Source organism: Plecotus auritus (assembly GCF_963455305.1).
Source record: "Plecotus auritus genome assembly, chromosome: 1".
Lineage (NCBI taxonomy): Eukaryota > Metazoa > Chordata > Mammalia > Chiroptera > Vespertilionidae > Plecotus > Plecotus auritus.
Window position 1 is genome coordinate 186,148,587 of NC_137770.1, and position 25,046 is coordinate 186,173,632.

Genomic DNA, 25,046 nt, shown 5'->3' on the forward strand with positions numbered 1-25,046 from the left:
TGGCCGCCACAAGATGGCCAGCCAGGGAGGGTAGTTGGGAGGGACCAGGCCTGCAAGGGAGGGCAGTTGGGGGTGATCAAGCCTGCAGGGGAGAGCAGTTAGGGGTGACCAGGCCTGCAGGGGAGGGCAGTTAGGGGCAATCAGGCTGACAGGGAAGAAGTAAGGCATCAATCAGGCTGACAGGGGAGTGGTTAGGGGGTGATCAGGCTGGCAGGCAGAAGCAGTTAGGGGCAATCAGGAAGGCAGGCAGGTGAGCAGCTGGGAGCCAGCAGTCCTGGATTGTGAGAGGGATGTCCAACTGCCCATTTAGGCCCGATCCTACTGGGATCAGGCCTAAATGGGCAGTCGGACATCCCTCAAGGGGTCCCAGATTGGAGAGGGTGCAGGCTGGGCTGAAGGACACATGCCCCCGTGCACAAATTTTGTGCACTGGGCCTCTAGTCTGTATATAAACACTAAACCTGTGCACTACATAAAATGTGTTTTCTATAAATAAATTTAGATCAAGTAAAGCTGGCTTACTTAGGAAGATATTGGTCTTTCTTTTTAATAATTACAGTGATCTGTATATGATAAAATCATGGTGTTACGTTTTAACAACATGCTGCTTCTTACATGCAGGACATTGACAAGGGTGATAAAGATGAATTCGGTACAAGTACAAATAAGTGTTTTCATGTTCAGAATGCTTCAAAAGCTAGTAACAATCTTTTTTTTTTTTTTAAGGTGAGTATGTGACACATACACAATGGGTCATAAGCCATGTATCTCATTTAAAGTGGCAAGAGGCAGGATTGATTACATGTGCCCCTACTAATGAGGAAGCAAGGACTTCACAGAAATGTGTGAAATTCCATTTTCCCCACATCTGCAACTGACATTTATATAGGGTTCTTATAAAAAATAATAAATTTAAAAAGCAGATTAATTAATATTGAATTGTATTCCTTTGGAAAAACGAATATAGCTCAGGAAGTCAGCATAAACATTGGTGACTTAAAAATTTCTTATCATATGTCCTGTCTGTAAAGTTTCTAAATACACTATGTTACACTGAAGAACATAATGTGATTGCTTTTAAGTATAATATAGACAAATTGAATATTCGTCTATTTAACCCCCTCTATTAAATGTTTTGATTTTCCTGCATCACTAAATATTTTAATCCAAGTTCTAAATAAATTCAAGATCAACAGGGTTGTAAAAATAAAATTTTCAGCTAAGAACAAATATATTTATCATTTTAAATTATCTAAACAAGTTTCATGGTTTAGTTAATTATAAACAGTGCTTCCATAATTGTCATATAGAGAACAAAGTTATTTATTAGTATATTTCTAATTTTGATTAGTTACTTCCCTCTTCTAAAAATTAACACATATTTTAAAAATCACAAACTGTTGGATTTGACTAAAAGGAACATCGGATATCTAAGATCTATTCCTACTGCTGTAAATTATTTCCCAGTTGATGCTGGGTCAATAGCATCACCTCCAAGTGTATTATTTAACTACCAATAAAATAGAAATGAACTACTATTTCACCAATATTAGATTTTCATTATTTTTGAAAGGGCGACCAAATGGCTTACCCTTACAACAACAAAATATGCAAACATTTATGAAGAAATCTTTAGTTAAGCTCTATGTTTATCTAGTGAAGTGGTTAACAGCATAGATTATGGATTCTGCTCAACTACTTCTTATTGGCCTATTTACCTAATTAACATTTCAAATCCTCAACGTCCTTATCTGTAAAATGAGGAAAATATCACCTACCCCATCAGGTTATTGTGAGGACTAAATGAGTTAATATGTATAAAAATTTTAGAACAGTGTTTGGTAAATCTTAAAAGTGATTATAAATGTCACTGGATTTTTGAAATAGATGCCATAAGAAGAAAAGGGAAAGTTCTTACAAAATCAAGATATCTGTCACATTCCAAAATACATTTCGTCACTCATATCTTTATTAATGATATGATCAAACCTAGTATATTAACAGTGCAAAAGATTTCTTTCTATATATATAAAAAGCCAGGGACCAGAATGCCATAATGAACGGTGGCCAGCAAATCAGCCTTATCAGGGGTGGAGCCGGCTGGCCAACCTCCCATGGCCCCTCCTCCCAGCTGGCCCCACCCCCGATTGGCCCACCCCACCCCTATAGGCCCGCAGCCCCTCCCCCAAGCCAGCCCCACCCCTGATTGCCCCCCCAGTAGAGGGTGGGGCTAGCCAGCCAACCTCTTACAGACCCTCCGCACAGCTGGCCACACTCCCAATGGACCCCCACCACCCCAATTGGCCTGCAGCCCCTCCCCCCAGCCATCTCTGCCCCTGATCACCCCCCCGCACCCCAATCACGGGTTAGACTGGCCGGCCAACCTCCCGTGGCCCCACCACAGGCTGATGACCCCCGATCGGAGCCCCCCCCACCCCATTTGGGGGCAGAGCCCACCAGCCAATTGCCTGCATCCCCTCCCCCCAGCCAGCCCGGCCCTGTTCAGGCTTTGATCGGGGTGGGCCGGCCAGCCAACCTCCCACCATAGCCTCCTCCCAACAGGCCTGGCCCCAATCTGCCAATTGGGGCCGGGCCAGCCAGACCCCACCCATGCATGAATTCATACACTGGTCCTCTAGTATAATTATATTTTAGTGAATATTTTCAAGAGACTAATATTAGGGTTTTCAAAGTAAAGTCATGGACATTCTAGAAGATCTACACACTACTAGAACTCACAAACACTATTTTTTAGTTTATGCACACATGCTTATTTGGGGGGTGGGCATTTATTTTCTCAATTCCCAAAAGATGCCTATAAACATAAAATTTTAAATTACTAAATTCACTCTTTAAAATGAAAAAGATGAAATAGATTATCTTGTTCAAAATGAATCACATTCTAACCTACATAAATTTACAATGTTATGCAGTTAGTACTATGTTTCCTTTATTGAAACCACATTGGTTGACTAATAGAGTGGCATTTCTGTTTTTCAATATAAATGTGAAAATTATTTTTTAATATATTCTTATTGATTTGAGAGAGAAAGGGAGAGGGAGAGAGAGAAACATCAATAATGAGATAGAACATTGATGGGCTGCCTCCTGCACACCCCTTACTAGGGATTGAGCCCAAAACCCAGGCATGTGCCCTGATGGGGAATCAAACCCTGACCTCCTAGTTCCGTGGTCGGCAAACTGCGGCTTGCGAGCCACATGCGGCTCTTTGGCTCCTTGAATGTGGCTCTTCCACAAAATACCACAGCCTGGTATTGAAGAAGTGGCATTAGAAGAAGTTTAAGTTTAAAAAATTTGGCTCTCAAAAGAAATTTCAATTGTTGTACTGTTGATATTTGGCTCTGTTGACTAATGAGTTGGCTGACCACTGACCTAGTTCATAGGTCGACACTCAACCACTGAGCTACACCAGCTGGGCTGAAAATTATTTTAAATGTTTCTTCTTATTGATGTATTCATCTCATTTTCAAAACTGAAATTATGTCATGGAGATTTTCTAGGATTTTAAGCCTCTTGCTTTCAGTACACTTATTTCTTCAAATACTAGTGGTTATGAAGCATGTATTTAATAAAATTATTTTTTCAGAATAATTTATAGTAGCCACTTAAGTGTTTGAACATTGTCCATATTACTTTCATATCTATAAGTAGATGACACATACTTTAAGTACCTTTTCTAATGTATCACTTTTTTAATATAATAAAGTTATATAAAATAAAAGAAAATAATTTATTCTGCTACATACAAGCCATGCATTCTTTGATAAGTTAATTTTTCTGTGCCTCCATTTTCAAATGAAAACAGAGATTAAAAACAACCTATCTTATAGGGTTGTTCTGAGAATAAAATGAGATCATGAAATTGGAGCACTGAGCATTGTGCCTTGCCCATAGAATGTACTCAATAACAATGAGTATTTAACCTTACATATTAAATACTTTTTTAAGGACATTGTAGTATCTTAAAAGGGAAGTGATGTGTGTGTGTATGTTTTCAGAAATTAATAGCAGCACTGATGATGATTTCACAAAAGTCAAATATATAAGACCATGGCCAAAGCAGTGCTGCATCCTCGAGTTAAAGACAGCAAAATAAGTCAGAGAAAGACAAGTATCACATGATCTCACTCACATGTGGAATCTAATGAACAAAAAACAGTAATGAACAAAATAGATCCAGAGGCATGGAAGCATGGAACAGACTATCAAATCTCAGAGGGAAGGCAGAGGTAGATGGTTGAGAAGAGATTAACCAAAGATCTTGTAAGCATACATACATAACTTATGGACACAGATAATAGTGTGGCGAAGGCCTAGGGTGGGGACATGTGTAGGCTAGAAGGGGACAATGGGAAAAATGGAGACATCTGTAATACTTTCAACAATAAAGATTTTTTAAAAAGACAACTAGTCATCTTCCAGTGAAAATTTTTCAAAAACATGTTGTTCAAATACATGTATTATCTTTTGGAGAAATAATCATCAACTATTAATATATTTTATGAACATTGTCTGGTCACATCAAAATTGATTAATATTACACTGACTTACCTTGGCCAAGTTCAATAACAGTTAAAAGTTAACAAAATTATTAATACTAAAAAAATCTTCCAACCCCCACCTTCCTCTTTTATTATTTAATTCACACCATTTTTGTGATCTATACCTTGAACTAAGTACAAGCTGGCAGACTAAACTTCCCAGGAATTAGAATGATGGTAACTGGTTTTCCAGGCTAAATCAAAGAGGTACTAAGTACTGTAGGACAGATAATTTAAAAAGGAAAAAAATGATCTAAAGATCAGACCCTTTACATTTGTTAAATTTAAACATGAGAAAAAGCATAATTTGGGGAAAGTATTACTTTATACTTGATAAAAAATTTAAAGACGCTTTACATATTAAAATATTCCTCTGATCTTGTATTCTTGCACTGTGGATTAAAATTCTACTATTATAGAAATTTGATCCCCACTTTCCAAAGTATGTAAAATATAAGAATGTAAAAACTAAAGAGTTCACAGAATAATATATCAAAAGAAGAACAGTACTTATCACTTGTTCTTGCTCACTAATTTAGTTAAACATTTTACTTTGAAACATTTTTCCCATTTAAAATTAATTTGCTATTTTAAGTCTTAGGCAATAAGACTGCCACTTCCTAAATACCAAGTAGCAGTTAGATTTCAGCAAATGAGAACTACAAAGCTGTATAATAGTGGTTCGCAGATAAATTCAGGAAATTTATCACCTCTTTCATCATTTTTCAATGTCACGGCATTAAAAAAAAATGCATCCTAAAAAAATGCCTATGAGTGCATGGATCATCATAATATGAAGACTCTGGTCTTAATTTCAACTTATATCATCTATGGAATTACATTTTATTTTTGTTTTTATTATACGTATTAACCAAGGATGCTATGTTTGGGTTCCAGCTTTAAAGATTTCCAAAGGATCTACATATATAAAAAGCTAAGTGACCAAACAACTGAACAACCAAATGACTGGTCGCTATGATGCCCACTGACCACCAGGGTGCAGGTGCTTAATGCAGGAGCTGCCCCTGGTGGTGTGTTCCCACAGCCAACCTCCCATGGCCGGACAACCTCCCCCAGTCCCATATTTTAATAATGCTGCACTGAACTTTTTAAAAATGTTTCTGATGCACATGTGAAAGAATTACTTTAATGTAAAACCTAAAATAGAATTATTTGATTATTGACTCTTCCTATCTTCAACTTTATTATATACTAGGGGCCTGGTGCACAAAGATTCGTGCATGGGTCCCTCAGCCCAACCAGCACCCTCTCCAATCTGGGAGCCTTCAGGGGAGCCCTCTCCAATCTGGGAGTTTCTGTTTGTCTTTGCAATCATATGAGCGAATTGTCTGAGACCCCAACCCAGTTTGGTTTGATGCTCACAGAATAATAGAGGTCTTTTTTTTTTCTTTGCTCCATTGGTGGAGATTTCCTAGAAGTTGCAGGATATCTTCCCTTTAATTTTTCCTCGACACTGTGACTTTACTTATGTCTCTCACCTTTGCTTTTCCTCCATCCCCCACCCGCAATAGTAACTTGCTCCAGGCTCACTTTGCTCGAGTGTCTAGGAGATCCTGCAACACATATGCCACCAGAACTACGATTCCCAGCATTCCTGGTGCTCCCCATGCTCTGGGCTTCTGCTTCTGGTCCAGGGGCTGCACAAACCAAAAGGACTGTGAACTCCAGCTGCCCCCAGGCCTGGGCTGACAGGACCGGACACTCCAGTGGTGTCCCCGGGACCCTGGCCGCTTGGCGCCGGTGTGTGCACGCGCACTGGCCACAGGCTCGAAGTGGGCAGGGTCCCAGGGATGCCCACCCCGCCTGCCCACCACCCGCCGCTCACACAGCCCACAGGCCTGCCATCTTTGTCAGGTTAATTTGCATACTCACTCCTGATTGGCTGTGGGCATCGCGGCGGTATGGTCAATTATTTGTCTATTATTAGCATAGAGTAGAGGCCCAGTGCATGAAAATTCATGCACTGGAGCAAGGGGTCCCTCAGCCCAGCCTGCCCCCTCTCACAGTCCGGGAGCCCTCAGGGGCAGGAGGCGACCCGGCGATCAGGGGAAGGCGATGCCCCCATCACACCTCTGCTGCTGCCACTGCTGGCAGCACAAGCCTCGGCCGGCCCTGGTTACCTGAGCCTTGGGCAGCCCTGGGCAGCTGGGCAGCCGACATCCGAGGCTTGCCTGTGCCTCAGGCATCAGCTGGGCAGCCACCATCTGAGGCTTGCCTGTGCCTTGGGCCGGCCTTGGACAGCTGAGGGGCTGAAGGGCCTGGGGGACTCTGGAAGCGGGCACGTGGCAGGAGGAAACTAGGCACTGCCATCTTGTGGCTATGGGCACTGCCATCTTTGAGGGCGTGGCAGTCAATTAGCATATTCCCTCCTTATTGGCTGTGGGCGCCACCATCTTTGCAATGGCATGAGGGTCAATTAGCATATTCCCTCTTTATTAGATAGGATTACCCTTAAGTGTTTATACTGATGTACACTTCACAAGAAATGCATACTAATAATACTGGGCATTCCTACCAAAACTAAGTAGTGCCAAAACTTAATTTCTGTCATTTGTAAGTGCTATAAAATGACATGTCACTATTTTATTTTTTAACATATTTCCAGTGATTTTAGAGAGAGAGGAATGAAGAGAGAAACACTGATGTAAGAGAGAAACAGCAATTGGCTGCACACACCCCAATCAGGGATTGAGCTCACAATCTGGGCATGTTCCCTGACTGGGAATTGAACAGGCAACCTTTCAGTGCACAGGACTATGCTCAACCAATTGCACCATACAGAAAAGGGAGACATGCCACTAATTTCCATTTCCCTAATTATTAGTAAGATTGAACGTGTTTACTTTCCAGTGAGTTTCCTATTATAAGCTATAATTCCTTATTTATTTTTATTAATTTTATTGAGGTGACATTGCTTGACATGATCATATAGGTTTTAGGTGTGGGTTTCTATGTATAAGTTGTTGGCTTTCCTTATAAATTCTGGGTACTTAACCAGTGATATTTATTGCAAATATTTACTTCTTGTCTGTGATTTGACTGATCACTTAATTTATGGTGCTTTTTCATATATTCTTAAATTTTAATAAAAAATGTCAATATTTTCCTTCAAAAACTGTCAATTATTTGTTTTAAGTTTTTGCTTTTAAGGCCTGCCTTGATAAAGTTACCCTTCTATATTCAAACGTAATAAAAATACTCTTCTATACTTTCTTTTCTAAGATTTTAGATTTTGTGCACTTTTTTTAAGTTTTCAATTTCTGGAAGATAGAAATATAAGAAATTGGGGCCTATAACATTTTATTTCCTACATTGTCTTTAATAAAAAATTTATAAAACAAAAACATAAGCCACAAACTTCCACAAATTCATACACTATTAGGAATTGTGGTGACAAAAGTGATATGGATAGAAAAAGCAAGACTCATTCTAGGAAGAATATTCCAAGTTTAGTTGTCAAAAAATAAAGAAATTTTATCTATTCATGCAACTAAAATTTATTGAATAACTACCTGCTATATATATATGTATACACATAAAATATGCATGACATTTATGTGATATATTATATATATATGTGACAAAGATCACATTATTTTTTACTGTCTGTCTTCCTCTTAATCTACTGATCTAAGCAACAGAACCATCATCATACAGGATTTTTGTTTAGTTTCCCTTGCTCACTTTTCATATATTCAAAATTAGCAATAGTATCTGGCCCATAGTAGATTTGAAATCAATTTGTTCAATTGCAACATGTGCTCCTTCATTCTAAAAAACTGGACAGCAAATATGACAGCGCTTATACCCCCCAAATAGGCCTTAGAAACACTCAAAATTGATACAACTAATAACAAAGTTCTATACAAAACCATAACCATTTTGATAAAAATCCTATATGCCTAAAAAGGAATAAATTTTAATTCCTAATAAAAAAATAAGTAACACAATAAATACATAAACTATTTTCTTAAAAAAAAGAGGAGCCCAGCCAGTTTGGCTCAGTGGTTGAGCATTGACCTATGAACCCTCATGGTCCGATTCTTGGTAAGGGCACATGCCTAGGTTGTGGGCTCAATCCTTGGTGTGGGGCATGCAGGAGGCAGTCTATCAACTCATTATTGATGTTTCTATCTCTCCCTTTCCCTTCCTCTCTGAAATCAATAAATTTTTTTTTTTAAAGATGAAAAGTCAATGAAAGGGTATTTCTCTATTGTACTTTGCATTTGCCTAGAGTAGTGGTCTGCAAACACATTAGTCAACAGAGCCAAATACTAACAGTACAACGATTTAAATTTCTTTTGAGAGCCTAAAACCGACTTCTGCGCATGGGCCACGAAGTTTCAATCGCACTGTATGTGCACGCCCGCATGTGGTATTTTGTGGAAGAGCCACACTCAAGGGGCCAAAGAGCCGCATGTAGCTCATGAGCCACAGTTTGCCGACTACTGGCCTAGAGCAACATACTTTGCAATCAGTTATAATTACTTGGTAAAGCTAAATATTAATATGCTGGTGGAAAATCACACATTAACCAACATACACATTTTACTAACATAATTCTCCCTATTTACCCATCATATAGGAGCTAATTCACATTATAGAAAAATGCACTGTAGCAGAACAGACTGCTAGGTATTGCTCATAACTCAGAGTGTAATAAAGGAAACTCCCAGGCAGGTTAAAGCTGTCCTGGAAGGCTCCAAGGAGTTAGAACTGTAATGACAGCTGAGATTTGCATAAACAGGAAGGATTAAATGTATATACCACATTTGTGAAGGTGCTCTAAGTTACCTGACCTTAACCAAGTGAAAGATCTATGTTTGGATTAGCAGGGTGTGGTGAGTTTACAGAGGGCCTCAAATGCCAGGCAAACAGTTCATATTCCTTGGATAAGAAAAGAGAAACAAAATGTAGTTTGGAATGAGGAAGTATTATGAGAAAATACCCATTTAAAGACAGTAAAGAAAATGTTTATTGCTCTATGCAATATGAATAATATGATTATTAATAAAACATGACAGTCCATTTGTCAGACCTATTTGAGTATATATGAATCAACTTTGCATAGACTGAGTACAAATACAAATCCTTTAAAGTTCTAAAATGAATGTATTCATGGCCAACATTGTATAAATGTAGTGGACAAGCACACTTTGCATAATCCAGTTTTGCATGTTATACTTAAATTGCTAAGTACAGTAACTTAGCCTATTAACAATTGGACGTGAATTTTTTTTTTTGGTTGTTCATGGGGAAAATGACATTTAAATGACAAGGTTGAAAAACTAACATTAACTCTACAAATTTACTTATCTCTATATTTAAAAGCCTAATATGCAAATTGTCCCCTCAGGAGTTCAACCCGGAGACCAGGAGTTTGATTGCTCCCTATGATGTGCACTGACCACTAGGGGGCGGCAGGAAATGAGGGAAGGCCCTGGCCGGCAGACAGAAGGCCCTGATCAGCCCTGATTGCCTGCGAGGTATAGGGACCCTACCTGTGCACGAATTTTGTGTACTAGGCCTCTAGTTTAACATAGTTCTGTATCTTCCACTAGAATTAATACATTTAGAAGATATGGCCTCTGTCATTCATTTTCTGTAAATTACTCAATTTTCTAGCATTGTCTCTTGCACATAATGTATGCTTAATAAATAAATGATTATAAAAATGAATAAATAATAAATAAATGATGACCTATACCTATAAATGCCAATAGCTGAACAATATTTAAGTATCTCTGGCCAAAGAAAAAAATACAAATATGTCAACTTATGTAAACCATAAAGGGCTTCTTAACATATTATACTTCACCGCCTGTGATGGTTAAATTGTATGCGTCAATTTGGCCTAGCATTAGTCTACTCAGTTTTTTGGTCAAACATTAGTCTAGGATGTTGCTGTGAAAATATTTTATATGTGTGATTACTATTTACATTTGGACTTTAAGGAAAGCAGATTACCCTCAATAACAGGGTGAAGGCCTGAAGAGCAAAATTAAAGTTTCTTGGAGAAGAAATTCTGCCACAAATTATAACAGAAATCCAGTCTTGAGTTTCCAGCCTACTGGCCTGTCCTACAGATTTCCAGTCTCCACAATCAAGTGAACCAAATTCCTTAACATAAATCTTTTTATAGATAAATGATATAGACATATACACTATTAGTTCTACTTTTATGGAGAGCATAGACTTATTCCTCCCCCTCAAAAAACTGAACTAAAAATATCCACATTATTAGAAGAAATGTAGGCGAGACAGGTCCCATTATAACACATTGCTATATACATATATGTGAGTATGTTTATACAAAGACAGGTAAAACAAAGGTTGACCCAAGCTTTTTACTTAATGTCAAATAATATTGTAGCAAAAGCATTTTAATTTGGTAATATTTGAACTGGATTTTAAGTTGGTTTTGCTTTCTTCTGTTGAAAAGAAGCATGTAGTCACCACAGAACCCCATCTTTCCTGACCACACTCTAAATCAGAAGCAGTTATCACTTTTGGACTCCTGGGTTTGCCTAAGTGCTGAGGATTCCTAAGGCTATGCTTATACAACACAAATGATTCACAAGATTGCAACAATTCCTCCCTTCCTCCTACCAGTCTCATCATAAAACACCTAAATCCTGAGTATACATCATTTTCTCTGTTGAAACAGTTTTAAGGCAACTTTTCTTTCAGATAGATTAAACATAGTTTTTTACAGGAGGGTTTCATTTCTAGTATTATTGGAAAATTGGCTGTACTCATTTTTAGTCCATAAAATTAATGATGATCATATTATTTGGCATAATTCTAAATATTTAACAAAAAAATGATTAGTTTTCCTAACAATGAGTTCACTTGAAATGGTTACAGAAAACCTTGCTTCACTCATTTTGTGCACTTTAAAAATTCTTTCTTTTACATCTAAGTTATTTTGAATCCATATTATTTTCTCTAAGACAGTGGTTCTCAACCTTCCTAATGCCGCGACCCTTTAATACAGTTCCTCATGTTGTGGTGACCCCTAACCATAAAATTATTTTTGTTGCTACTTCATAACTGTAATTTTGCTACTGTTATGAATCGTAATGTAAATATCTGTGTTTTCCAATGGTCTTAAGCTCTACAGCAGTGGTTCTCAACCTGTGGGTCATGACCCACAGGTTGAGAACCGCTAGCAGGATCGCCTAAGTGAAAATACTCCCCAAAGACTTCACAACCATTTCCTATGTCGTGCACTTAAAATACATGGAATTTCTGACCAAAAGATAAACTGCGGAATCTAAACTATTCTTGGAGTATCCTGATAAGGGGAGATAAACATGTACATAAACTACCAACATCATATAAAAGTGATGAATAAGTTAATATCATACCAGTGACAGGATGGATTACATGTAAGTAGAAGTGTTTTTTCTATGATGTAGTCGATCGTTGCCACATTGGACATTCAACACAATGATATGTGTGAGGATAGAGTAGTGGAAACAAAAGCACACTTACTCTTTATGGCTGTCCAGAAAGTCCCTAATATGACTACAACAAGATAATGGAAATTTACCAACTTCTACTCTCACCAAGGTCCATGGATAATATGGGTACTGCAAGTGGGAGCTAGACTTTATGCTTCAGGAATGAAAGAATTCTGCCAGCCTCACATGGACTCAGATTTGCAGACATTTCAAAATGTGGATCTGGAAAATGATAGATGACATATTCTAGGGGCCTTAGAAAGTGAATGTGGAGTGGGTGTTCCAAATTCTAGTTTGAGGAAGTGAAAAATCAGATTCTCCTTGGACCCCCATTCTCCACATCAATGTGTAGTACTGCTGCTTCTTGCTTTCTGAAACCTTACAGATCTCTCCCCCGCCCCCCCCCCCCCCCCCGGCACATGGCCATGTTATATGCCTTTTTTCTTTTTTTCATGACTTTTAACCATTTTGGGTTACTTAGTTCCAAGTTAAGAAAGAAAAAAAAAATTCAGGCCATAAAAAAGCCATGGAGGGCAATATTCAAAGTTGAACCAAAATATGATTCAGGACAGTGGCTGCTAGCACGGGGAGTACCTCACATAAGATGGACAAAATTCAAGTCACTCTTTATTCATTCATTTATCAATTACTAAGGATCCTCACATTGCTGATTTAGACCATCTGCTTGAAAAAAGAGAATAAAATACAAAATCCCTGCCCTCACAGAGCTCACGATCCAGTAGGCATGAAGTACAAGCAAGAATCAATTGTCATACTTTAAGAGGAAATTTAACAGTGATGTACACAGGCTGTTACTGGAATTCAGAATAGGCATCTTGCATGGGGATTGGGGAAGGCTTCCTTGAATTTACATTTGAGTTGAGCCTTGAAGGACCCACTGGAATAATCCAAATGATAGAAAGTTAGTCACTCCAAGTGAGTAATGTAGTCTGCCAACAGCAGTTCCTAGGATTAACCCTACCCTCACCCCACAAAAGGCAACAAAATGTGTTACACAATTTTGCAAGAGTTTAGCAGGAAGCCTAGTACCCTGGATAGCTCCCTGTCATCAAAGGTGATTGCAGAGACTGAGGTATGGCAGACTGGAAGAGAGAAGAGGATCTCTAGAACTTCAGTTACCAAACTATACTACATTCAAATAAAAAAAAATCTAAGGATTTCAAAACACTTCATCCTTTCCTTTACTGCATTAGATCTCTGAGGCTGTGTGTCTTCTCTACCATCAGCCACTGAACCTGGCTCTCCTTAGAAATATCCTGAGAGGCAACTTCTTCCTTCACTAAACAGCAGTATAGTCTTTATAACTTACTGTTTTAAGAAGCACTTACACCGGAGACCCTGAAAATTCCCCCAGAGATGTATCATATTACACTTTACCTCCAATCAACTTAGACCCTCCCTCTGACAGACCCTTTATCATTTCAGAAGCTCCTCAATACCACCACATTTACACCTTGAGGTATCCTGTAGGTGTACCTACAGGTGTGCCCTGACAGGGAATCAAATCATAACTTCCTGGCTCATAGATCGATGCTCAATCACTGAGCCACACTGGCTGGGCTGAAATAAGTTACTCTTAGTCCAGATCTCTACTATGAGTTTGAGTTTGGTTTAGAAATTGCCTTCTTTACCTAACCTGGGGAAATTTTCAGGGTCTCAGGTTTAAAGAAATTTGTAAAGAAATCGCCTCCTTTACCTAATCTTCTCATCTGATGTTCCTGGGATATTTGCATGCTTTTCTGCCTTTATATCTTTCTTAAGTATCCTAAAGAAGACTGAATGTTAGAAAGGAGAACTTACTAAACATATTTAATATATTTAGACTTAATGCTCTGGCAGTTTGCATAACTATAAACAAAAAATAACCAAACAAGCAAAAATAAAGATAGTTTCTAAAGAAAGAATTGCCTAGAATGTTTAAGCCTACATTTGCACGTATTTCTGCCATGTCTTTATTCATGTATACTTGTTTGGTCTTATTTATAAACCTAATATAGGTTTGTGATAAATTGTTTTCTGCTGTTGTCAAAAACAAGCAAGAAACAAAGAAACCACGTACACAATTTCTGTGAAACAGCTCATTGCAGTGAATAGGCAAATAAATCTGACATACTAGTCTAAATTTGGTTGATAAGAAAGATGTATCACTAAGTCTCCCACAAGAGTTGAATTAGGGGAGTACACCTGGCTTAACAATCACTTTTTGAACACAGGCATACTGCTAGTTTTCATTAATGAATGATAAAAAGTGGAGAAGGCATTATACCTTCTGGAATATGTTTCTTCAGCTGTTCTGCACTCCAGACATATCATGTACAAAGAAGGTTACGATGGAGAATAGAGAAGAGCCAAATCATCTAGAAATTAACTGACTAAAAAAAAAAGAAACAGACAAATCCTAAAATTATAATGACCACATTATGCAAATACTAGAGGCCCGGTGCACGACATTCATGCATTGGGGGGGGGGGGGGAGTGTGAGGAGCAGGCCTAAGCCGCAGTTGGACATCCTCAGCACTGCCGCGGAGGTAGGCTGCTGCGCTTGCCAGCCATCAGCCCAGCACTGACCACCAGGGAGCAGCTCCTGTGTTGAGCGTCTGCCCCCCGGTGGTCAGTGCACATCATAGCGACCGGTCGTTCTGCCGTTTGGTCGATTTGCATATTACCCTTTTTATTATGATGATTTGTATACACATATCACATTTGGGTACTAAAGAAGACATGGAAAATGTATATTTCATCTATTGTGGGTTATGCTGTTCAGGAACCCTAGGAACCATAGGAAGTGCATTCTTTTTGAAACAGAATGGCTTATACATAATAAGCATTTACAAATGTCTGTTGTCACTGATGGTGAATGAGGTAGCTCTATAGTGGAGCATTGACATGTAAGGGAAGATTACATGTAGCAAAATGAGGCATCTCTGGTGATGGTTGGAACCCAGAATTAGACTTGTACTTAGTGTAGGAAGCACTATAAAAACCTAGCTGTAAATAACCCCAAGAAGTCCAGCCATCCTGAGTGTCTGGGGTATGGCAATATGCCATAAGTCACTGGCACCACAGAGGTCCAAGAGTGAGTACTGGAAATTTAGCATACCTCTAGGAGCTGGCAATGTTTAAAGATCCAGGAAAGTAGTATTTTGTGAGCAGTCTCCTGCTATATAAAAGAACTCTGGAAATGAGATGGTTCCAGAGAGAGAAGCCTAGTCTTTAAAGAAATAAAGAAGGCCCTGTCAAAAGGGCCTTGCTCAAACACTGGGAGAAATGGTAATACTGGGTAATTTCTCAAGAGGCAGGGGAAAATATTAGGTGAGAAATCAGTTTTAGTTACAAGAAAGAAGCACTACTGCACATATGTTATATTATAGTTGGGTATCAATGGCTTAATGTTAAGTCCCGTGTTGGGCTAGACATAGGTCAATTTTCCCACTACATAGAAAGATTGGTCCTGAAGAAGGGGCATGGCTGAGGCTCCAGTTAGTAATTAAATTATCCCAGCAATGAAAACAGATTCTGACAACAGCTACAAAAGAGGCCATACCTGAAATACTCAGTTAAAGCAATCATTATTTTTCTTCCTGATATTGGACATCTACTGTTATTCACATTATTGGCTAATATAAACACACTAGAGGCCCAGAGCACGAAATTCGTGCACAGCACGGGGTGGGGGGCGCGGAGGGTCCCTCAGCCTGACCTGCACCTTCTCCAATCCGGGAGCCCTCAGAATGCCAGTTGGACATCCCTCTCACAATCCGGGACCTCTGGCTCCTAACCACTTACCTGACTGCCTGCCCTAACCACTCTGCCTGCCTGCCTGATCCCCCTAACTGCCCTCTCCTGCTGGCCTCCCCCTAGCTGCCCTCCCCTGCCGGCCTGGTCACCCCTAACTGCCCGCCCCTGCCGGCCTGGTCACCCCTATTAACTTTTTTTTTTTAATACATTTTATTGATTTTTTACAGAGAGCAAGGGAGAGGGACAGAGAGTTAGAAACATTGATGAGAGAGAAACATCGATCAGCTTCCTCCTGCACACCTCCTACTGGGGATGTGACCGCAACCAAGGTACATGCCCTTGACTGGAATCGAACCTGGGACCTTTCAGTCCGCAGGCCGACGCTCTATCCACTGAGCCAAACCGGTTAGGGCTAACTTTTTTAATCCTATCCCCCTCACACACAATTGTATTTGACTTCCTTATTGGCTCCTCCCTTTCACACAATTTTTCTCTCTCCTTTATGTAACACTTTTTCCTACTGACTCATCATTTATATACTTTTCTTTCCTCCTTATTTCCTACTTCTGTTCCATCATCCTTCTTCCCATCTTTCTCCTACTCTCCCTCCCTCCCTCCCCACATTCCTTCTTTCCTTTATCTTTACCCCTGCCCTCCCTCCCCTTTTCCTTCCTACCCACCTTAATTTTTTTCTTCACTTCCTCCCTGGGACCTGCTTTGCTCCCTCCCCCATTTCTTCCTTCTTCCCATTCTCCTTTTAAGCTCTACCAGCTCCCCTTTAAAACTTTTCTTCCCTCCCTCTTTCTCTCTCATCCTACCTTTCCCATACATTCTTCTCTACTTACTTCCACTGTTTTAATATCTATCTATCTATCTGCCTAATTATTCACTATTATTTATCTTTTTTTCTTTTCTGACTCCTACTTTAAAATCTGACCCCAGCACACAACTATACTTGATTTTCATTATAGCTCCTACAGTTCACTCATACATCCTCTTTCCTTCTTTAACTCTGCTGTCTACTGACTCATTTATAAAGTTCTTCCCTCCCTCCTTCCCTTCTTCCCCATCCTCCCCCTCCTCCCTCACTCTTTTACTCTTTTTACAGGCTAATTAAAAATTCTATGCTTTTCGTCCTGTCTTAGTACTGACTTCTTTCTTCTCTGGGACCTGTAGCCACCTCTGTTTGGGCACTCAGGGCCCTCTTGCACCGGCTTTGAGGGGCCGAGTGATGACGCAGCTGTGTCTTGCCTACCGTGGCCCGTGCCTCCCCGCTCTGAGTCAGGGGAGGGTCCCGCCAGGCCAGGGCAGGTGTCCATTGTGGGGACTGCTGTGTTACGTGCGTGCACGTGTGCATTCGTGCACGTGTGAGGCATTTCTCCCCTTGTGTGCCGAAGGGGGAGACACGGTGGCCTTTCCCATCCCCCGGCATGCCTGCTCCATGCCTTGAGTGGCTCTCCGTCTGCTCCAGTCCTGAATTCACAGGCAACGGGTGTGCTTGTGCAGGCACATCGGGATCCAGCTTGTCCTCGGGGGGCGTTCCACCCAGGATGTGAGCCCCCGTCTGGGACAGACCGGGCAGATGAATGGATGGGCGGCTGGAGAAAGCCGAGGCGGTTTCCCTGTGGTGTGAGGGTCACCTGTGATCTCTACCGGGGGCCAGGTTCACGTGGCGGGAGGATAGGGCCCACCCTGTGTGTCTGTGGTGGTAGGATCCCTGCATTGTTTACCCAGTGGCCCGTCCAGGTCCAGTGCCTTACCTCGATGTCCACTCTCTGTTTTCGTACCGAACCCTTTGTTCATGTTGGGTCCACATCCTCTCGATGTGCATGTGTGACCCCTCCTGGGGGTCACCACTGACACTCGCACCCCCAGGTTGGTGTCTGCCGACTGTGCCCCAAGAACCGGCCTTCTGCTGTGCGGGTATCGCCCCTTCCCCGCCCCCCCACCTCAGGGGGGTTGGTGGCGTCCCCGGCAAAGTGCTCCTGGATGGGGCACAGTATCACAGGGGTGTTTGTCAGGCGTGTGCACCTGGGAGAAAAAAAGGACTCTGGCACCAGGAGAGGGACGCAGCCTCACTTCCCCGGCCTGGCGCCAAGGGCAGGGAAGTGAGCCTCACGCAAGTCCCCCTGCTGCGATGCCGTCATGGACAATTAGCATATTACCTCTTTATTATATGGATTATAAAATATATAACTTTGCACATTTGGTCTACTAGAGGGGTTCACAATAATCAACTTTAACTCTCTGATTGTCCATTGACTTCTACAGGATCAGTCTTTAAATATTTTTTTTTCTGCAAACATTTGAACATTGATTAAACTCACATTTAAATAAATGAGTTGAAGAATAAAAGCCAAAGGAAACTAAACTGACATTACCATATGACAGTCCCTTTGCATCAGAGACAACATGGGTTAATAGACTGTACCTACGATCACCTTTGCTTAAGCAAGGTATTCAAAGCTCTCGTTAAAACTTTCCAGAAGATAAGTGACAGATCTCCAAATATGGAAAATATCTAATGTTTGAACATCTTCTACATAAAAGCACTTATTCTTAAAATGATACTTGCTTCCATTTTAAACTTCCATTAATGACTTGGGATGTTCTGAACAGATGGGTAAGGCCTTTTGCTTGCACTGAGGGTGCACAGTGTCAGTACACTGCAAAGAACAGTGAGACGCTGGAAGCTTCAGCCTTGCAATTCCTTCTTCACTTGTTCTGGTTACATGGGAAGCAAGAACATTCTCACTGCATATGGTGGCAGCAGGTGAGAAAGTGCACACATAGTGCTGGGCCCTGAGATAAATCAGGAACAGAGCCTCAGTTTCCTCATCTCTAAAACATGCACAAAAATATGTTTATAATTTCTGACAAATCACCTGGCATAACGTATATAAACTGCTTATCATGTAGGAAGTGTTCAGCACATTATGGCCATTACTGTTGTTAATAAAAAATACACTGAGTGGCCAGATTATTATGATCTCTGAACGCATAATAATCGGTCCACTCAGTGTATATTCTATAATAATAAAAGCATAATATGCAAATAGCCTGAATGGCCAAATAGCCATTCGGGATGACCACTGGTGCCAGGCCAGCCAAGGCGGGTGTGATGCAATTGGTCAGGGCCCCGGCCATCAACCCATGATCGCTCTGCAGAGGGAGGCCCAGGCCACTGGCCGGCGGGGCGATCAATGGGGGCGCGCCACGATTGCCCTAAAGAGGGAGGCCCAGGCTACCTGGTCGGTGACGCTGTGGTGGCCTCCCTTTGCAGTGCAATCCATTGTGGAGCCCAGGCAGGGTGGGCAGTGCCTACCTCTTTGGGGCGATCCATTGTGGAATCCTGGCTGGGTGGGCGGAGCCTACCTCTTTGGAGCAATCAGTTGTGGGCTCCCAGACTGTGAGAGGGCACAGGCCAGGCTGAGGGACAACCCCCCTCCCCCGACCAGAGTGCATGAATTTCATGCACCAGGCCTCTAATCCTATGTAATAAAAGGCTAATATGCAAATTGTCCCCTTGACCAGGAGTTCGACCAGCAGGCAGGCCAGCCAACCGCCCATGTCCCCTCCCCCTGGCCAGGCTGGCTGGACCCCACCCATGCACAAATTCATGCACCGAGCCTCATATACATATATATATACACATACACTGAGTGGCCAGATTATTATGCATTCAGAGATCATAATAATCTGGCCACTCAGTGTACGTCATCACTCTGGCCAGGTGCTCAGTTGGAGCATCATCTCATACACCTAAAGGTGGAAGACACAGCCTTCACATTTCACTGTAAATACTCTAGGTCCGTGGTCAGCAAACTGTGGCTCGCGAGCCACATGCGGCTCTTTGGTGTGGTTCTTGAGTGTGGTTCTTCCACAAAATACCACAGCCTGGGCGAGTCTATTTTGAAGAAGTGGTGTTAGAAGAAGTTTAAGTTTAAAAAATTTGGCTCTCAAAAGAAATTTCAATCGTTGTACTGTTGATATTTGGCTCTGCTGACTAATGAGTTTGCCGACCACTGCTCTAGGTCATTGGTTCTCAAACTTAAGAGGGTGTAAGAATCACATAGAGGACCCCACCCCAGAACCCATCCCAGAGTTTCTGATTCAGTCAGTCTGTGGTAAGACTGGCATCTTAACAATTCACTGGTGCTCTGCTCAGGGAACCATATTTTGAGAAATACTACTCTAACTTAAGAATTTACCTTTAGATAATAAGATGATTCCTTATAAATTACCTTTCGATTTTTTTTTAGTTTCAGAACAGAGTCAGGGTATTCAAAATTTTAATCAGCTAAATTGAAATTTAAAAATTGTTAATACAGTGTAAATAATGCAAAACCAAAAGCTATGTTTTAAATTAATCGAGGCACAGAGCCACAGTTTGGCCAAACAACAAACTTCATCTGTCAATTATCTAAACAGAAAGTTTTTAAAAATTGTTTAATATGCATTTTTTGACCACCACTGTGTTTCTGGCATTTTATTTATCCAGAATAAATAATTTAAAAATTGCAATATGATCATTGTAAAATAAAAACTGATAATATCTTGGTACTGTATCCATTGCAATTTAGACTGGTCAGTTTTACATTTTTATATTATATTTAGTTTAAGCTACACATTAAAGTATATTTCATATGTTATAGTGTTTTTCATTAATCTCCCCATCTTTTTTCACTGCTTATCCCAGACCAGACTTCATGTTTTATTGTTAACTGACAGTCATGCATAGTGAAGTTAATATATTGTTGATAGAAGTGTATGTTCGCAATATAAAGCCAACAGATTTTGTCACTATCCAATAGGGAAATCATACTGAACTGTCAGTCATACAGTAGGAGAGATTACATTATCAAAGTGATACACTGTGACAAACCAAACTCAAACTCAAACTCAAACCAAACTCAAAAGAGACGAATTAAAATATAGTCTGGTTTTACTCTAACTTGGAAACCCTCCCATTCCTGCACAAATATGAAATTAGTGACTTACAGGTTTTTCACTTTTGTAATAACTCTTTTCTATTTAGTCAACAACAACAAAATATATGAAATTTTTAATTCAACTAACCTGAAAGTAATTGTATTGTTATTTATTGATAGTCATATCTAATATTTGTACTATTTCTTCACTATCACCATAACATACTTCTGGGGAGTCATACTGAAAGACAGGCTAAAAGTCAATTCAGATATTTCCCCTTGTATCCTTATAATGAAGAAATGCATCTTAACATTTTTGTGTATTTTGAAACATAAATATATATATATATACAAAGAAAAAATAACTAAGTTCAGAATGCTGAGAGAAGACATGTTTCTATTACTAATACAATCTATTTACCAGAAGATAGTTACAATATCTTTAAAATTATTGCTACAATATTAAAATAGTTTCCCACAAGTCCTTCATGGGAAATAATGTAAGAATAGATTATTATATGAATGCATGTTAATATTTAAAATAAAAATATTATAGAAAACATGTTGTTTAATGAGTCATACATTATATATGAAGAATATAATATTAAGCATTCAATGAGTAAGTATTGTCTACAAATACATGTCAAGCATTTTTTTCCATTAAAAGGCCATATAAAGTCAAAGATTTGCTTTCTAAGGTTCAAAATATGTACTGACAATTCATTCCAAGAATAGAGTATACAGAATGTTGTACATCAAAACAGACTCACCCTCCACTTGGCACAACAAATTCAAGTGCAATATCTAAATGTATTTCAAAACAAACTTATCTTCACTATCGTATCTTTTGTTCTTTTCTATAATTCCAAGAGACTTGTATCTTGTACCTCATATTCTCATCCATAAGCCACTAATCCTATTTATCCTTTAAGATCAAGACCAGGCAAGTCTGTCTACCCCAGAGGCCTTTTCAAACAAAACCGGTATGAAATGTTATTATCATGCTCTGAACTCCTGCAGCCCTCATTAGACATGCAATCTCTTATTGTCATGAGTTGTTAATTCTGTCTAAGCATGGGCATCAGATTCCTCCCAAATGGAGAGTAAGCTCCTGAAGGGCAGAGAGCTAGGAAGTCATGTTCTCCACAATCCTTCATTAGAGCCTTGCACATGACAAGCCGTCTATTTTGAGAGCTATGTTGAATAATAAAATGCAATAAAGAGTATTATATATAAAATATAATAAATTTTCATTTTCTACTTCCTGACTTTGATGTAAATTTACAGCCTATAGTATAAATAATGCATCATTAAAATAAATAATTGCCTATTCTCTGAGTGTCAAAAAACAAAATATCCATAAATATGACTTTTTAATAATTGTATAATACAGTTTATCAAGTACATTGTAAAATTCCCCATTATTTCTTCTACATTGCAATGATTCAGGAAAGTTAATGTAACAACACTCAGTGGGGCTGTAAGTCTACATCCGAAGGTAATATATAAAACCACACATGCTCCATGTTGAAAATGTATTTCAAACCAATATGAACATAACCGAATCAAAACAACAAATCCTTAACTCCGCTCTGCCTTGAAAATGAACAGGACTGGTAAGGAACTGGCAAGCTACTTTCACACTGGGAAAAAGAAAAAGAAAAAACTAAAACAGTTGGCATGTTTTGATCAAAGTAAGACGCTCCCTAATTAATATCAAAGATAGACAAATCACACTGACAATGGATTGACCAGTTTACTTCTCTTTCTTCTCAATGAAATTATTGAAGGAGTAGTTGCAACACGGAACTTCAGTGTCATAAAGACTGTGCTTGGCCGGCAGGCCTTTGAGATATACCAATTTAAAATAATACTGACCCTGTCCTACCATCTCAGTCACAGCCCAGTCACTGACTCTGTAAAAGCACAGGCTGCTAACTTTTAGGAACAAACATAAATTTGTTAAAGCATAGTTGGTAGATACTGTCCCAAGTCATATCTAAGCTTCAAGTTATGTCTCTGGAGTTTGTACTTATTAAAAAGCAAAAAGAAAGAGAAACAGAGACAAACTGTGTCGTAGCCTAAGTTAGTAGAATTTTAGATCTTCTCTTAAAAGCTGGCTTTTAGTCAGTAGTAATCAATATAAACCCAGCTAGGTGTCTGCTTCTCTTTCCTCCCAACATTTTTAATAAAAACATCTTTACAGTAAAATGTGTGTACATCATTTTTAGTAGCCTTTCTTGGGTGCAGGGGTGGAGGGCATGGGTTACATGTCAGTGGGAAGGTATTCAACTGTAAAGATATTAGAAATGAAGCTGTTGCAATCAAGTAGGTACTTTGTCTTGTGGTCCTATTGATGGCCTGAAAGAGTTACGAGGAGTAGAGAATAAGTACAACAACATTAAAGGGCACGAGGTTTTCTAAGCAGCATTTTTTCCACCTGTAAAAACAAAACAAAACAACAACAACAGAAACCCCAAGTGATTCACTTCATATTCCAGGTCCCACGAGAGAAGGTGGAAAAGCAAAATTGCTGCTAATTCTGAGAGAAAAAAAAAATGAGGAAATAGATGGGAGAAGGGGAGAGAGTAAAGCTCCAGATACACTGAAAGAAACCCCCGAGAAATTTCACAACTCTTTACCATAAAAAGCCTTTCTGCTCACTCGGGATACCTCCTCCCTCACATCAGCAAGGCTCAGCCTCCACGCGCAGGAGGCACCATTCACAAATCCCTCCGACAGCTCTCCGCGCACCCCTACCCGGAGGTGGCACCGCGCGGAGTCCCAGGCAAACAAGCCCCCAAAATTATCATGAGGGCCCAAGGGGACACCTGCGTTTCGGCTCAGAACTGATTTTATTTTCGGATGAAACAACGCACAGATTAGTCAGCAGCGCGAACGAACACACACACACACACACACACACACACACACACACACACACACACACACACACCTCCCGAGCCCTGGACGCGCCACCACAAAGCAATTTGTTCCCACTAAGTCGCTGCTGTTCCTGCGCCGCTGGGGAGGGTCTCGCCTCCAATCCAGGAAGCCAGAGCCAGGGGACCAGCAGGCGGGGGCCAGGGGCGGTCCCGGCCCAGCACTGCGGGGAGCCCCCAGACCCCCGCCCCCTCTCCCCGCTTCCATCCCGGCCGCCGCCCCCTCCCAGCGCCCGCAGCCCGGCCGCCCTACCTGCGGGACGCGGGCGGCGAGGGAGGGGAGGGAGCGGAGCGGAGCCTGCGCCAACTACTGCCTCCTTGGCCGGCCACGCTCCACGTCGCCCAGGAGCGGGGGCTGCGGCCCGGGGAGCAGAGCGCCGGGGAGCACGAGTGAAAGGCCACGCAGCGCCGGGAGTCACGGGCCAGCGGCTAGCGAGCCGTGCGTCTCCCTCCCAGCCCGCCAGGCCAGGTCCCCGCGCCGCGCACGCCGGGCCCGCAGCCGGAGCCCCGGGCCTGGGCGGGGGCTGCTCCGCGGCGGCCCGGCCCCGCGCGGTCACCTGCCGGGCAGTCACCCTGGCGTCTGCCTGGGGCAGCGGCGACCCGAGGCGCGACCCTCCGGGCGCGGAGGCACCGGGAGCGTTACTACCTGAGGGCTCCGCGTCGCTCGTTAAGGCTCCTCCCGGACACTCGGGGATTTATGTCTTCGGGGCACGGGGCGTCTTTCCTGGACCCCCTCCTCCGCCTGCCCTCCCTTCTCGGCTGTCGGGCGCCCCTCTCCTCTCCCAGGTGCGCGGAGTCGAGCTGCGTTATTTAATAATCCTCCTGCTCCTCTTGCCTGCGCCCGCGGGGCTGCTCCGCCTGGGCCACCGCTTCCCAGTCAGTCATGGTGCTGAGAGAGGAGAGAGCGAGGCGGATTGGCAGTCTGTCGGCGACTATTTGCAGTGAGAGAGAAGAGCCGAGCCTGAGGAGGGCAGGGGAGGGACGTGGGGAGGCGCTTCCAAGTGTGTGAGTGCGCGGAGTGTGACTGTGTGGGGAGCCCGGGAGCCACCTCCCCGACAGGCGCCCTTCCCACTGTGAGGAGGGCGGCGGCGCGCGCGCCCTTTAAAGGGGTGGAGGGGGGGCGGGGCGGCGCCGGGCCAACTGCGGCCGCGGGTTTCCACGCGCGCATACTCTCACATTAACGCGTGCACACCCACTGCCGGCCCGCTGCTGAGTTTTCATTTCAGGGGAAGCCGTATCTGACCGTGCTGACTTGGCTTTCCCCTTAGCCCATCCGTGTGTCCAAGTGGAATCCAAGTGCACAGGCAGGTCAAGAGAGAATAAGAGGGGGAGGCTAAAGCTCAGCGAAGGGATCCCGAGGATGCT

At 41.6% G+C, this 25,046-nt stretch overlaps 1 protein-coding gene across 2 annotated transcripts in view; it reads right to left on the minus strand.

Annotated features, from left to right (window-relative positions):
* The window catches only part of CCSER1 (coiled-coil serine rich protein 1), a 1,252,026-nt gene extending 1,227,270 nt beyond the window's left edge, over positions 1-24,756 (minus strand). For both annotated transcript variants that reach the window (XM_080677357.1, XM_080677358.1), the window contains exon 1: positions 24,328-24,756. The gene's annotated coding sequence lies outside the window, so the exon portion shown is untranslated. The remainder of the gene's footprint in view (positions 1-24,327) is intronic.
* Positions 24,757-25,046: the final 290 nt, after the last annotated feature.